Consider the following 13,842-nt stretch of genomic DNA (forward strand, 5'->3'; position numbering starts at 1 on the left):
ACACACATACACACTCTACACCCTCACACCCATACCATTATAAAACACACACCCACATTGCCCACAACCCCTTACAACTAAAAAAGAGACCAAGCACAGAGCCAATGGCTACTGTCCTTGAGGGTGGCTACACCCTCTTTTGTGCCTCCTCCCAGTGGGGAGGGGGGCACATCCCTAATCCTAGTGGGGGAATCCTCCAAACTAAAGATGGAGGATTTCTAAAGGCAGGGGTCACCTCAGCTCAGGACACCTTAGGGGCTGTCCTGACTGGTGGGTGACTCCTCCGTGTTTTTCTCATTATCTCCTCCAGCCTTGCCGCCAAAAGTGGGGGCAGTGGCCGGAGGGCGGGCATCTCCACTAGCTGGGATGCCTTGGGGTGCTGTAACAAAAGGGGTGAGCCTTTGAGGCTCACCGCCAGGTGTTACAGTTCCTGCAGTGGGAGGTGAGAAGCACCTCCACTCAGTACAGGCTTTGTTCCTGGCCACAGAGTGACAAAGGCACTCTCCCCATGTGGCCAGCAACATGTCTGGTGTGTGGCAGGCTGGCAGGAACTGGTCAGCCTACACTAGAAGTCGGGTAGGTATTCAGGGGGCATCTCTAAGATGCCCTCTGGGTATATTTTACAATAAATTGCACACTGGCATCAGTTTTCAGTGTAGCCATTATAGAAATGTGGAGTTCGTGTTTGACAAACTCCCAGACCATATACTCTTATGGCTACCCTGCACTTACAATGTATAAGGTTTTGCTTATACACTGTATGGGCATAGTGCTCATGCACATATGCCCTCACCTGTGGTATAGTGCACCTTGCCTTAGGGCTGTAAGGCCTGCTAGAGGGGTGACTTACCTATGCCACAGGCAGTGTGAGGTTGGCATGGCACTCTGAGGGGAGTGCCATGTCGACGTAGTCATTTTCTCCCCACCAGCACACACAAGCTGTGAAGCAGTGTGCATGTGCGGAGTGAGGGGTCCCTAGGGTGGCATAAGACATGCTGCAGCCCTTAGAGACCTTCCCTGACATCAGGGCCCTTGGTACCAGGTGTACCAGTTACAAGGGACTTACCTGAGTGCCAGGGTTGTGCCAATTGTGGGGAAAAAGGCACAGTTTAGGGAAAGACCACTGGTGCTGGGGCCTGGTTTGCAGGGTCCCAGCACACTTTCAAATCATAACTTAGCATCAGCAAAGGCAAAACGTTAGGGGGTAACCATGCAGAGGAGGCATTTCCTTACACTCACCTATTAGCCACACAGGGTGCCTCTGGAGTTGCCCCATCATGTAAGGGACGCTGCTATTCCTCAAGATATAGGGGTCATGCACTGAGCCAGGATATTTGGCATTCACATGGGAGATATACTGGTCCGCCAAACACACCATTTGCACATTCATTGAGTGATAGCTGTTTCTATTCCTGTAGACTTGTTCATTTCTGCGTGGGGGACAAATGCCACATGTGTATCATCAGTGGCACCTATGATGTTGGGGATATGTCATAGGGCATAGAAGTCAGCTTTCACTGTGGCCAAATCATCCACTTGGGGGAAAACGATGTAGCTGCGCATGTGCTTCAGTAGGGAAGACAACACTCCGGTCAACACGTTGGAGAACATTGGCTGAGACGTCCCTCCCTGTTGCCATGGCCACTGTAGTTTGAAAGGAACCACTTGCCAGAACATGGAGCACTGACAGAACCTGCACTAGAGGGGGTATTCCTGTGGGCTGACGGATAGCTGACATCAGGTCTGGCTCCAATTATGCAAATAGTTCTCAGATTGTGGCACGATCAAGTCTGTACGTGATGATAATGTGTTTGTCCTCCATTGTCGACAGGCCCACCAGGGGTCTGTACACCGGAGGATACCGCCATCTCATCATCTGCCTCAGCAGTGGTAGCCTATGGAGGAGAACGGTGAGCAAAATGTCATTTTCCACATTGATGGCACAACTGTTTTTGAATTAATGTCACAGAAGCAGTCTGCGAATTCGAGAGTCAGTAGATGTGCCAATATGTGCTGTGACGCAGCTAGGTGCCATGCCATGTGCCCCCCTGAAATGGTGTCTGCCTGACCTGTGAGGAGGGACAAGGGGAAATGAGGTAACTGCGCTGGCGTTGTGCTGTGTCGCGGTAGGCGGTCGATGACCGCCGCGCAAGTCCGCATTGGTTATCATTGGGCCCTATGGGTCCCAGGAGCCAATGGTGATGTACGCTGGCAGTGACGGTACGCACCGCCGCGGACGTCACCGCCATTTTCTAGCTATTCACTCACTTGCTACCTGACCATCAACAGGAGAGGACCTACACTGCAAGTGCTGCTGTGACCTGAGTCTGGAAGCGACAATGGCTAGAGTGTCTGGGGAAAGGGCCCCTGCCTTCACTGCGGAGGAGTTGTAGAAACTGGTGAATGGGGGTCCTCCCCCCGTACACGTTACTCTACGGTCCTCCAGACAAACAGGTGAGTACACTGTGAGCATGATGCGTGGATAATGCTATTTGGATTGGTGCGGATGTGAGCCACATGTTGGGGGGTGCTAAGGCGTCCTGGCGTGAGTGCTGCATGAGAGGTTGTCAGTGTATGTGCATCAGGGCATGGGTGGGAACTGGTGGCCAATGAGTATGACGTTCTGGATGGTTGAGTAATTACATTTTCCGCTGTCTTTTCCCTCTAGGTCAATGCCCACCAGAAAAAGGGTATTTAGCGTGCCCGTGGGGGTCTATCACAGGTGGAGCACCCACTCTGCAAGAGATGGGAGGACCTGTGCCACTGGACGAAGAAAATGGTGGAGGCCCAGCTGGGGCTGCCCTCCCAACGTGGAACGGGTGCCCGTCACACCATGAACCCACCTGATTTTCCGGATCCCGGCAGTGGCCTATCCGGAGTTGGATGGGTGCTTGTGGGCATCACAACATCCACAAGGGGGTGAGTACAGATTCAGAGAGCTGACTTGGCGTGCTTTAGGAGCTAGCAGGGTGGGGGATGGGGGTGGTGGATGCCCCTAGGCCAGGGCGATCATGGCAGGATAGGTCTCTTGTTTTCAGGCTCTGAAGCACTCCTACCCCAATGGTACAAGTGGCCAAATACTACTGGGCCGGGGCCTGTGGGTGTCAGGTGTGCAGATGCTGGCATTAGGCATTGTATCCCATGGGCTGGTGACTCCCTTAGTGACTGGTTGGCCATGGCCTAGTGCATAGGGCGGCTCCCTATCTGTTGTGTCCGCCGACTGTAATGGTGTTGCTGGCATTGACCAAGTGTATCTTCTGTGTCTCCCCCGCTTTTTCTTTTGTCACCCTGTCCTTGTGCGCATTAGCATAATCTGGCGGAGGAGCAGAGGCACCAGTGATGGAGGGAGCTGCATCCCACATGGGCCCGGAGGCCGAATCCACAGAGGGTGAAGGCACCACTGGGATGGAGGGCGAGGGGAGCTTCATGGCGGCGACAGAAGGGGAGACCAGTGACATCGATTCCTCCTCCGATGGAAGCTCCCTGTTGTGGCGGACACCTCTGTGCCCACCCCAACAACAGGTACAGCCGCCACCCCCCTACCAGCACCGCCCCCCCAGCAGCCCCTCAGCATGGTTCCCGTGCCAGCTCACCCAGGAGGGTGGGCACCTCCTTCGCCCCAGGCACCTCAAGCCCTGCCCCAGTCAGCCCTGCTGCCCTCAGTGAGGAGGCTATTCACCTCCTGAGATCCCTCTCTGTTGGGCAGTCAACCATTCTGAATGCCATCCAGGGTGTCGAGAGGCATGTGCAACAAACAAATGCATACGTGGAGGGCATTCATTCTGGCGTGGCGGCCTAACAGAGAACATTTCAGGCTCTGGCCTCAGCACTGATGGCAGCCATTGTCCCTGTGTCCAGCCTCCTCCCTCCAACTTCCACTACCCAGACCCAATCCCCTCTACCTCACCCTATCCCAAGCACACCTTCAGACCAGCATGCACACAAATCAGCACACAAAAGTGGCTCAGGAAAACATAAGCACCACACATCATCACACAGGCACTCACACAAGCACCATACCCATGCAAACATACCAGCATCCAATTCCTCCACTGTGTCCCCCTCCTCTTCTTCGTCCACCTCCATCCTAGTAGTGTTTCCACTCACACCTGCATGCACTACATCATCAGCCACTGCCTCCATCACCAGCACGCCCATCACAACACACCCCTCACGAACAGTCACCACTCCCACAACCATGCACACGTACCCTGTGTCCTCTCCCAGTGTGTCTGTGAGCCCTCCTCCCAAAGTACACAAAAACAGGCACACACTCACTCAACAGCCATCCACATCCAGCCCATGCACCTTCACCCAAACCCAGCAGACGTACACCTCCTACAACCACTACCTCTTCCTCCACTCCCAAACCCCCTCCATCTTCCCATCCCAGGGTGTCTAAAAAACTTTTCCTGGCTAACATTGACCTCTTCCCTGTGCCTCCTCCCCCCGTCCTTCCCCTAGGGCCAGGGTGTCAAGATCCCAGGCCTGCACCTCAGCCACCAACTCGGCATCTGCTGTGGTACCTGCTAGTCCCAGGGGGTCAAAGGGGTCACCCGTCAGGGTTTGCAGTGTGCCACCGAAAAATTCAAAGGACCAACCGATTCTGCCACCTGCCAAGTTGAAGAAGAGGCCACAAGCAGCACAGATAAGAAGTACGATCCCCCCAGCAAGGCCTCATCCAAAAAACAAGAGGACAGTGCCATGGGCCCAGCAGCGTCTGCCAAGGCGGGAAAGGGAAAAAAAACAAAGGCAAGGCACTTCAGGGCTCGGAGCCTCCAGGTGAGGGACTGGTGACCACCATTAGTTCTGACAGGCCAGCAACCTGTACCGCGGAAAGCACCGCCACCTGCACTGCCTTCTGCACTGCCACCTGCACCACCATCTGCACCGCCACCTGCACCGCTGCTGCCACAACAACAGTCAGCAGCATCATCCCCAGTTGCAGCCGTCCAAGGCTGCTGGAGACGGCCTGGTATTTCCCTCCACTACTACTAGCACCTGCACCACGGCCAGCACCAGCAGCATCTCCGCCGCAGACACCGCCAAAGGCACCGCCACATGCACTGCCACATGCCCAGCCGGTGCCACTACATCGAACATCAGCAGCATCCCCAGTGGGCAGCCGTCCGAGGCTGCAGGAGACGGCCTGGACCCTGCGCCCACCACTTGAAGCATCACCACCAGCACTGGCACTACCAGCAGTTTGCAGCCTAAGTCGCCACAGGATGGAATCTGGCTCTGCCTCCATGGAGTATCATTCTACCTGTTCCCTGGACATCTCATGCCTCAGACACTCAGGTGAGGGAATGTGAACTGCCACACCCCATGTGAAGCATCACTGGGAACAAGGCCCCCTCCAGAACCAGCGGAGCTATGCTTCCACTCACCCACTCCTTGGCAGGATGAAGCATACTGGGCACAAGGCCCACTCCAGAACCAATGGAGATATGCATCCACTCACCCAATCCTTGGCAGGATGAAGCAGACTGGGCACAAGGCCCCTTCCAGAACCAGTGGAGATATGCATCCACTCACCCAATCCTTGGGAGGATGAAGCACACTGGGCACAAAGCCCACTCCAGAACCAGTGGAAAACTTAAGAGACCGTGGCTTTGCACTCCCCAGGACCAAGCAGTGGGAAAGCCACCCACTTGAGAGACTGTGCCTTTGCACTCCCCAGGACCAAGCAGTGGGCAAACCACCCACTTGAGAGACTTGAGAGACTGTGGCTTTGCACTCCCCAGCACCAAGCAGGGTGCAAACCACCCACTTGAGAGACTTGATAGACTGTGGCTTTGCACTCCCCAGGACCAAGCAGCGGACAAACCACCCACTAGAGAGACTTGAGAGACTGTGGCTTTGCACTCCCCAGGATCCACCAGTGGGCAAACCACCCACTTGAGAGACTTGAGAGACTGTGGCTTTGCACTCCCCAGGATGTCGCCGAGGGCATGTTGCCCCCTTGAACAGCAGTGGCGTAGTACCATCTTCAGGCTGAGGTGCCCCCTTCCCCTTCCAACTGAGGTGCCTGTGTGTTTTTGACCTGATGCCCCTACAGTGTTCTCTCTGTATTGAGGCAGGAGTCAAGTGTGGGCTTCGCTCATGTTTTTTAGGCCCACCGGTCCACAGAAATTTGCAAAGGACAGTGTACGGCCCTCTGTACATATTGTAAATATTTGTATATACTGTTTTTTACAATCATTAACTTTATCTGCAGTTTCTAAATATCACTGATTTAACTCAATTCCTTTTGTCCTTGCGTTCTTTCAGGGGGTAACGGGGTGTAAATGTAATGTTGCTGCATGTTTTTGTGTGTATGTTGTTGTGGATGAGGGTGGGGTATTGCGTATTGCGTGTGTATGTCACTCTATTTTTCCTCCCCCCTCCCCTGTGTGCTAGGTGCAGTACTGACCGTGGTCGTCGCCTTCTTTGATATTCCTGGTGTATTAGTAAATACACCAGCATCAGCAGGACCTGTAGTTCAGGCTCCATGGCGTCCTGGTTCTTCATTGAGTGTTGAAAGGTGAGTGGTTCCCCTTCTGTGTCCTATTTACGCCGTGCTTTTGATGTCGTTGGTACCGCCCCAGAAAACCTGGTGGATTGGTGCCTTGTAATAGCGTGGGCGGTACATTGTCTTCCGCCTGTCTGTTGGCGGTGACCGCCACGGTGTTTGTTGCTACCGCTGTGGCGGTCGGAGTGTTGAAGTGGCTGTCTATGTTGGTGGTTTCCGCCGTGGTCGTGATCCCATTGTTTTACTGCTGGCCTGTTGGCGGTATTAGCGCCACTTTATCACCGACCGCCAGGGTTGTAATGAGGGCCTTTGTTCACTGCGCGATAATCAATACAGGCGCGCAACTCGCGATTCTTCTTGGCCACGAGGAACAAAGACGGCGATACTGGTGACGTTGAATGACGAATGAAACCCTTAGCCAATAGATCATCCAGGTAGTCTCTCAGATATCGATTCTCAGGCTCAGAAAGAGCATACACCCTACTACATGGTAGCGTTGCCCCTGGAATCAAGTCTATACGACAATCATATGACCTATGTGGCGGCAGCTGGGTGGCCTTCTGTTCACTAAAGACATAATGGAAGTCTTTATACGGTGCAGGAATGGCCAGTGTGTCGTCTGGCTTGATAGCCATACTATGGGGGTTATTCCAACTTTGGAGGAAGTGGTAATCCGTCCCAAAAGTGACGGTAAAGTGACGGATATACCACCAGCCGTATTACGAGTCCATTATATCCTATGGAACTCGTAATACGGCTGGTGGTAAATCCGTCACATTTGGGACGGATTACCACCTCCTCCAAAGTTGGAATAACCCCCTATGTGTGGTGCAAGGGTGTCACTAGTAATGGTTTGTCTTGGTGACAGGAGTGCCAGCAATGTTTAGAGTCTAATGTCACTTTCCTTGCTGCCCAGTCAATTTTAGGATTGTGTAACTGAAGCCAGGGTATCTCCAAAATGGCTCGAAATACTGGGGTATCTATGAGGTCAAACTGAATTTGTTCTGTGTGGTTGTTTGCACAAAGCATGGACAAGGGTGTTGTTTGATAAACGATAAGCCCGGAGGACAATTCTGAGACATCCACAGCTCTGACTGGTTCAGGGGCGTCTTTTCTGACAGTCGTAATATTTAGGGTTTTAGCCAAACCCAAGTCTAAAAAGTTTCCGGTAGCCCCAGAGTCAAACAATATGGGAATTACCTTACAAACCTGAGGGGACAACACTAACGTCAAAATAAGAGTTAGATGTTGAGGTCCTGGACTGGTGGTATTAGCTAGAAGATGTGAGACCATATTGAAAGAAGCACTCGATAAAATGGTCTCAGAAGTTATCGAGCCAGTTAGTTTTCCGCCTGGTCAGGAAGAGAGAATTCAGGCCCTGTTACCACTCCGATGGCTTTCTTTGGAGCAGTAGGCTTGTTATGACATTCCCAAGCAAAATGCCCTGCCGTACCGCAGTATAAACACAGTTTCAATTTTTTCTTACGTTCTTTCTCTTCCTTAGACAGTGGGCCCCGCACACTGCCAATTTGCATGGGCTCAGGTGTATCATGAGGAATAGTGGACTCCTTTTTCTCAGATTTGAGCACCACTAAGCATGTGTCTCTCAGAATTTTTCTCCCTTACGTTCCCTCAAGCGGTGATCCAATCGTACCACCAGGTCAATGAACTCAGAACACTCTGTAGTAGGTTCCACAATTTGGGATAGAACATCCTTGAGATCGCCCCGAAGGCCACGATAGAAGAGGGAGGTCCTCTTCTCCTCAGGCCACTCAGTCTCTGCCATCAACCGATTGAAAGAAGTAATTTAGGACAGTAGATCCTTGTTTCCCTGGTGCAAGTTCAGCAACTCATTGTCACTGGCTTGGACGAAGAGGTGTTTAGCGAACAGTTTCCGCAAGGCTTCCTTGAACCGGTGAAATCATACAGTATAGGGTCATTGCGCTCCACCAGCGGAATAGACCAATTAGCTGCATTGCCTCCCAAATAGGAGATAATAAAAGCTACCTTTGCATCATCGTTGGGGAATGCAGCTGCCCAACACAAAAACTGTAGCTGGCACTGGTAAAGAAATTTTTTAACTTGGCACTATCTACAAAAACCTTTCTAGAGGAGCTAAGGGCACAGGGGTTGGTGTTGTGACCATTACCTGCATGGGTTGTGTAGTGGAAATCGTTGGGCCTGAATGGGGTCTAGGAACATGATTAGACGGGTCAAACCGAGGGGCCTGTAGTACTGGAGATCATTGTTTTAGTTTGACTCCTTCCCAGGGGGTGTCTTGTGGTTTATACTGCTGTAGTTCAGTGTGCAACTCGAGGTTCTCCTGTTTTAAGGAAAGAACTTCCTTCTGTAATCTTGCTAGGGCCCTAATTAAATCTAATATAGATGGAGCATCCTGATCAGCTGGTAAAGCCTGTGCTAAACCTTTGAAAGTACCCATTGAGGAATCCATCGCTCAGGCAGCCCTGTGTGTTGAGGCTTGGCTTTATGTCGAGACGGGGCAACTCACCTGAAAAGCAGGATGTCTGCAGGGGCGATGGTATGCCCCCGACCTCCTGGAACACCTCTCGGCACTTCCTGATGGACACAGGAACCCCAGCAGGTGTCCCAAAAGGAAAGGGGAAGTGGAAGAGAAAGAGACAAAACACTGCCAGGTCTTGCTGGTCAAGCCAGGCACCATGTATCTTCTAGGGGGCAGGTCGTTGTTGACAGAGTGATAGCAGAGTTAGTGCACTCAACTTCCTTGAAACTGAATCTCTCTTTCTGATATGGGAATGGGAGCGGTCACTAGGATGCTCCAGCACTTTTCTTGGATAATAATAACTGTTGGCACAACTGTTAACACTGCATTACCAAACCCCAAACTGAGTTCCATAACAATAAGTACTGCAACACTAGGGTTGGCTTCACAGAGATTCACTGTTGCACACTACAATTAGAACTGTGGTTGCACTTATCATGCACAAGAAAGGCAAACAAGGGCATTAATAATCATATCACATATGACTTTCCTGCATGCATAGGGTTAAACTAAAAGGAACAAAAACAATCCAAGAAATACAAATGTCCACTCTGAGTTTAAACAGTTAGGGTGGCACAGTTTGGTTTCACTGTGTGTGTGAAAACCCCTTCAAAAGCAAATTCCTCAAACCTGAAACACAGGCATGAATGACACAATTTAAATCCAAGAGTTATGCTATTAGAGAAAGAAAAGTCACGTAAATGTTCTTTTAAAATTGCACTGACACTTTTTGTAGTACTTGAGCTCAAGCAGATTTCCTGAAGCACATTTAGGCAAGTAACTACAATACTTATGTAGAATGTTCAGAAATGCATTTGTCTCTGCAAGATAAGCTCTCTGCTAAAATACGAGGTCTGAAATACACTAGCTGTTCTAGGAAAACGCAGCACTCAAAGAACAAACTCCCTGGAGAATACTAGTCACTTAGCTGCAGTCTTTTCTGGAGTGCTGGAGGAATGCCTGGTGTCAGCTGGTACAGGAACAAAGAAAAGAATTGCCTCAAAGTCCTGAATATGAGAATGACAGCAGAGGCTGGACTGCCAAATCAGATGCTGAGATCAGGAAGCAAAACGAAGCCAAGCAGGGAGGCATGCTTCACTCTGCTTTTTATAGCCAATCAGGAAAGCAGTTGAGTTTCCACATGTGGATGAGTCACAACACCCATTTAGAAGCACATGTTCTAATCTTGCTCACATTAGCAAACAAGCATTGGAAAAACACGGATTGATAAAAACCAATTGTGTAACACAGCACATTATGTTTACTTAGAAAACATGAAGGTTTAGCGAAGAACAGAGATATGATTTAACCTTAATCCCTGGGGATGCTGACAGATAACGCAGGAGGCACCTTGGGGATTCCTGACACAGTTAATATGTGATCACCCCTTACTGCATATTTATTGGCATATGGCCTAACGGCCCAAGGGGGGTCCTGTTACATTTGTTGTTGAGGCTCATCCAGCCTATAGAACATAAATTTTCTATTCTTTGGTCACATTTTCAGCAGCTGATGGGAACACAAATACATTCACTACTATACACCTGCAAATACACCTGCACAATATACAGCATATGCATATCTAGAAATACCTCTATCTTATTAAAAACATAATAATATGCTTAATGGTGCCCTACCACATACAATTCTACACGTTAGGTAGGGTCCTCTAAGTAATGATGGTCCTACCTGGCCTTTATTGGCCCCATATACACCTCACCCTGGGGCAGCAACCTTGACTGTAGCTGACGTACGTTGCTTATATGCCGAGCTTATGGCAATATACAGACGATTAATACAGTTTGTAATGTAAACATTAAATACAAACTCAGCACGTGCTGCCCAGGTGCAACCACATGCAGTAACACCAGGCATTAATACTGCAACTGTGTATTCGATTATGGATAAAGTACCCGCCAAACATGAAGAGATTCCGTTTTGGTTAGCTCAAACAATAAATGCACTGGAAGCGGAATTTCCCCAAACAGGACCTCAGGATAAGCATAGAATATTAACTATGTGCTTGCCATTTGGGGTGGTTCCCACAGTAGGTAACTGCAATACCTGGGGCACAGTATTTGCCACGCTCTATACCACCGCACACGGTACACCAGCACTTGCCAATTTACCTGAAGTGTTAAAACAAATTCAAGATGAATACAGGGCTGCCCCGGCCCTAGACTTGGGGATGCAACTTATGGGCAATTTTGCCACTGTATCTTCCATTATACTGAGTAATCTTAAAGGGGAAGCAATTCCACGAGCAGTGCGTCAGCGGCTCTAGGACGTTCCTCCACAGGATAAAGAACGTGAGCTGCCAAAGATTATCGCGAAGACCTACTCTAGTATTGGTCGAGATAGTCTGGGGGGCCAGACCCACAGAACCAAAATTTCAGGGTAAATCTAATAAAGTTTCTACCAATCAAGCTCCTGGGAGTTCTAAAAAATGCTGGAATAAAAAACAACAAACAACTAAAAAAGAAAGGGGAGAATCTCTGCATACGGAGACCCCACAGAATACATATAATCTCAGAAATAGAGATAATATAAAAACACCTGACAGATATCAATATACTGATACAGGCCATTCTTGTTCCTTTCAGAACTCACTGGAAAAAAGCAGTGAGAGAGTTGGGCGGTCAGAGCAAAGAACTGAGTACGTGAAACTGAGACAGGAATCACAACGCTCTACAGAAGTTTCTGTTGAAAATGAAGAGAAACCTCCCAAACAAAAACCCCAATTCAAAAAGAAAAAAGTGGCAGCAGTTGCGATTCATCATGCCAATCAAGAAGAGGGCTCTATTGAAGAACAAGAAGTGGGCACTAGCTCTGCTAGACAGCGGGGCAGAGGTCACAATAGTTCTCCAGAATCTTCAAGAGCATCCTGAGCTGAAAGCAACTGATGACTTCTTACAAGTTGAAACTGCAGACATGCGTATCTCCACGCCTGATATGTTGTACAAAGTAACATTGCAGTTAGAAGGAGACATTGAACGCACAATGGACGCAATCTTTTGGGACCGCGTCGTAAATATATATGATATTCTACTGGCCGAAAGAGATTGGCCACCAGAATTTGTCCATTCTTGCACATAAGGGGAAGATGTTATCAAACCTTCTTTCTCGCCCCTTGTTCCACATGAGCTCACAGACTCCTACGCCATTGATTGGACATTGTTGCAGGCACCTGCGTTATATCACAGCCACGTAGGGTGGGATAAAGATTCCCCCTATCATGTAATTCCAATAAAAAATAAACCCCAACGTCAATCACAATATCCAAGAAAACATGATGCTAAAGCACCCGTGAGGGAAATCCTCAAACAACTAGAGTACCAGGGCGTAATCGAACCCTGTGTCTCACCAATGAATAATCCTTTATTCCCAGAAGCTAAACTGGACCATTCGTACAGAATAGTCTTAGACTACAGGCACTTAAACAGTCATACACATACATACGCTATACTAAAATCTCATAGCACAGCACTTATGAACAACATAGTGCGCATAAAATATAAAACACTGGATATTTTCAACGGTTTCTTATGCCAAAATATAGCGCCTGAAAGTAGAGACCTTAGAAGTTTCAGTGCACTAGGCTCACAGAAACAAATTCTGTCGTTTACCACAGGGATATGAGATCAGTCCAGTACTGTTCGTGGCTCGTGTAACTGCAATATTGTACAACATTGACCCTGAAGCATTGTCCTACGTAGATGATATCTATTTTATGGATGATGAATTACTGCAACATCTAAGACAGGTAGCCCACATTGTTATTGGATTTGCCGAATTTGGCTATAAATTAAACTTTAAAAAAACTAAAATAGCCTTCCTTAGTGTCCTGTTTCTGGGATCTGAATTATCAAGTGAAGGAAAGAGCCTAACGCAACAATTCTTAGAAAAATGCACACAGTTACAACCTCCAAATACCATAAAAAACTCCAATCCCTATTGGGTTTCCTAAATTTTGGCAGAACTTACATTCCAGATTATGCATCACGCAAAAAACCCTATATAAGTTAATATGTCCCAACTTTTCCAGTAAATTTTGGACAGTCGAACACATATGCAGTCTCAGAGCTTTGCAAACAGACATGCTTGCAACACAACACCTGCACATAAGGGACAATAAAAAACATCTGGTCATCAGAGTAATTGCAGGTGCCATTGGTTTTACCTATGTAACTTTCAATGAGGGTGGGACGGTCCTGATTGCATACAAATCACATTTGTGTTCAGCAGCAGAACAGCGCTTTACTTCCAATGAGGAAATCGTCACTGCTGTTCAGATGGCTGTCATCAAAGAAAGACCACTGGCCCAGGGGAAACGCATAATTGTTGTATCTAAAATTCCAGCCCTTGTGGCTGTTACCAAAGGCAGCGTTTCAAACGCTAAAGCATTACATCCACGTTGGATTTAATGGGCAGCATCTTTGACAGCCATGTTGTATATACACTTGGACACCAGTGCGCTGGAATACACTTTGCTGGAGATACACTGGCTGATGAAGCAGCCAAATCAGCAGTAGCCACAACTTCTGTTGCTGCAGTAACTCGTTCTAGAACGAAACCGGACGATGACATATGGGCTGCCATGAAAGCCCAGGCTGAAGGCATGCCCTTTCCAAAAGCATTTCCTGCTAAGTATTCCTACCAAATGGGATGCTTCCTTGACTCAGAAGTAAAAATACCAGGCTTAGGGGTTTGGATAATTCCAAATAAAGACCTAAGACCAGAGTTGATTAAAGGTGGGCATGAGGGGGTTGCTTCTGCCTATGCTGGTGTGGCGCCTACAATATCATTA

Source organism: Pleurodeles waltl, chromosome 1_1, assembly GCF_031143425.1.
Source record: "Pleurodeles waltl isolate 20211129_DDA chromosome 1_1, aPleWal1.hap1.20221129, whole genome shotgun sequence".
Lineage (NCBI taxonomy): Eukaryota > Metazoa > Chordata > Amphibia > Caudata > Salamandridae > Pleurodeles > Pleurodeles waltl.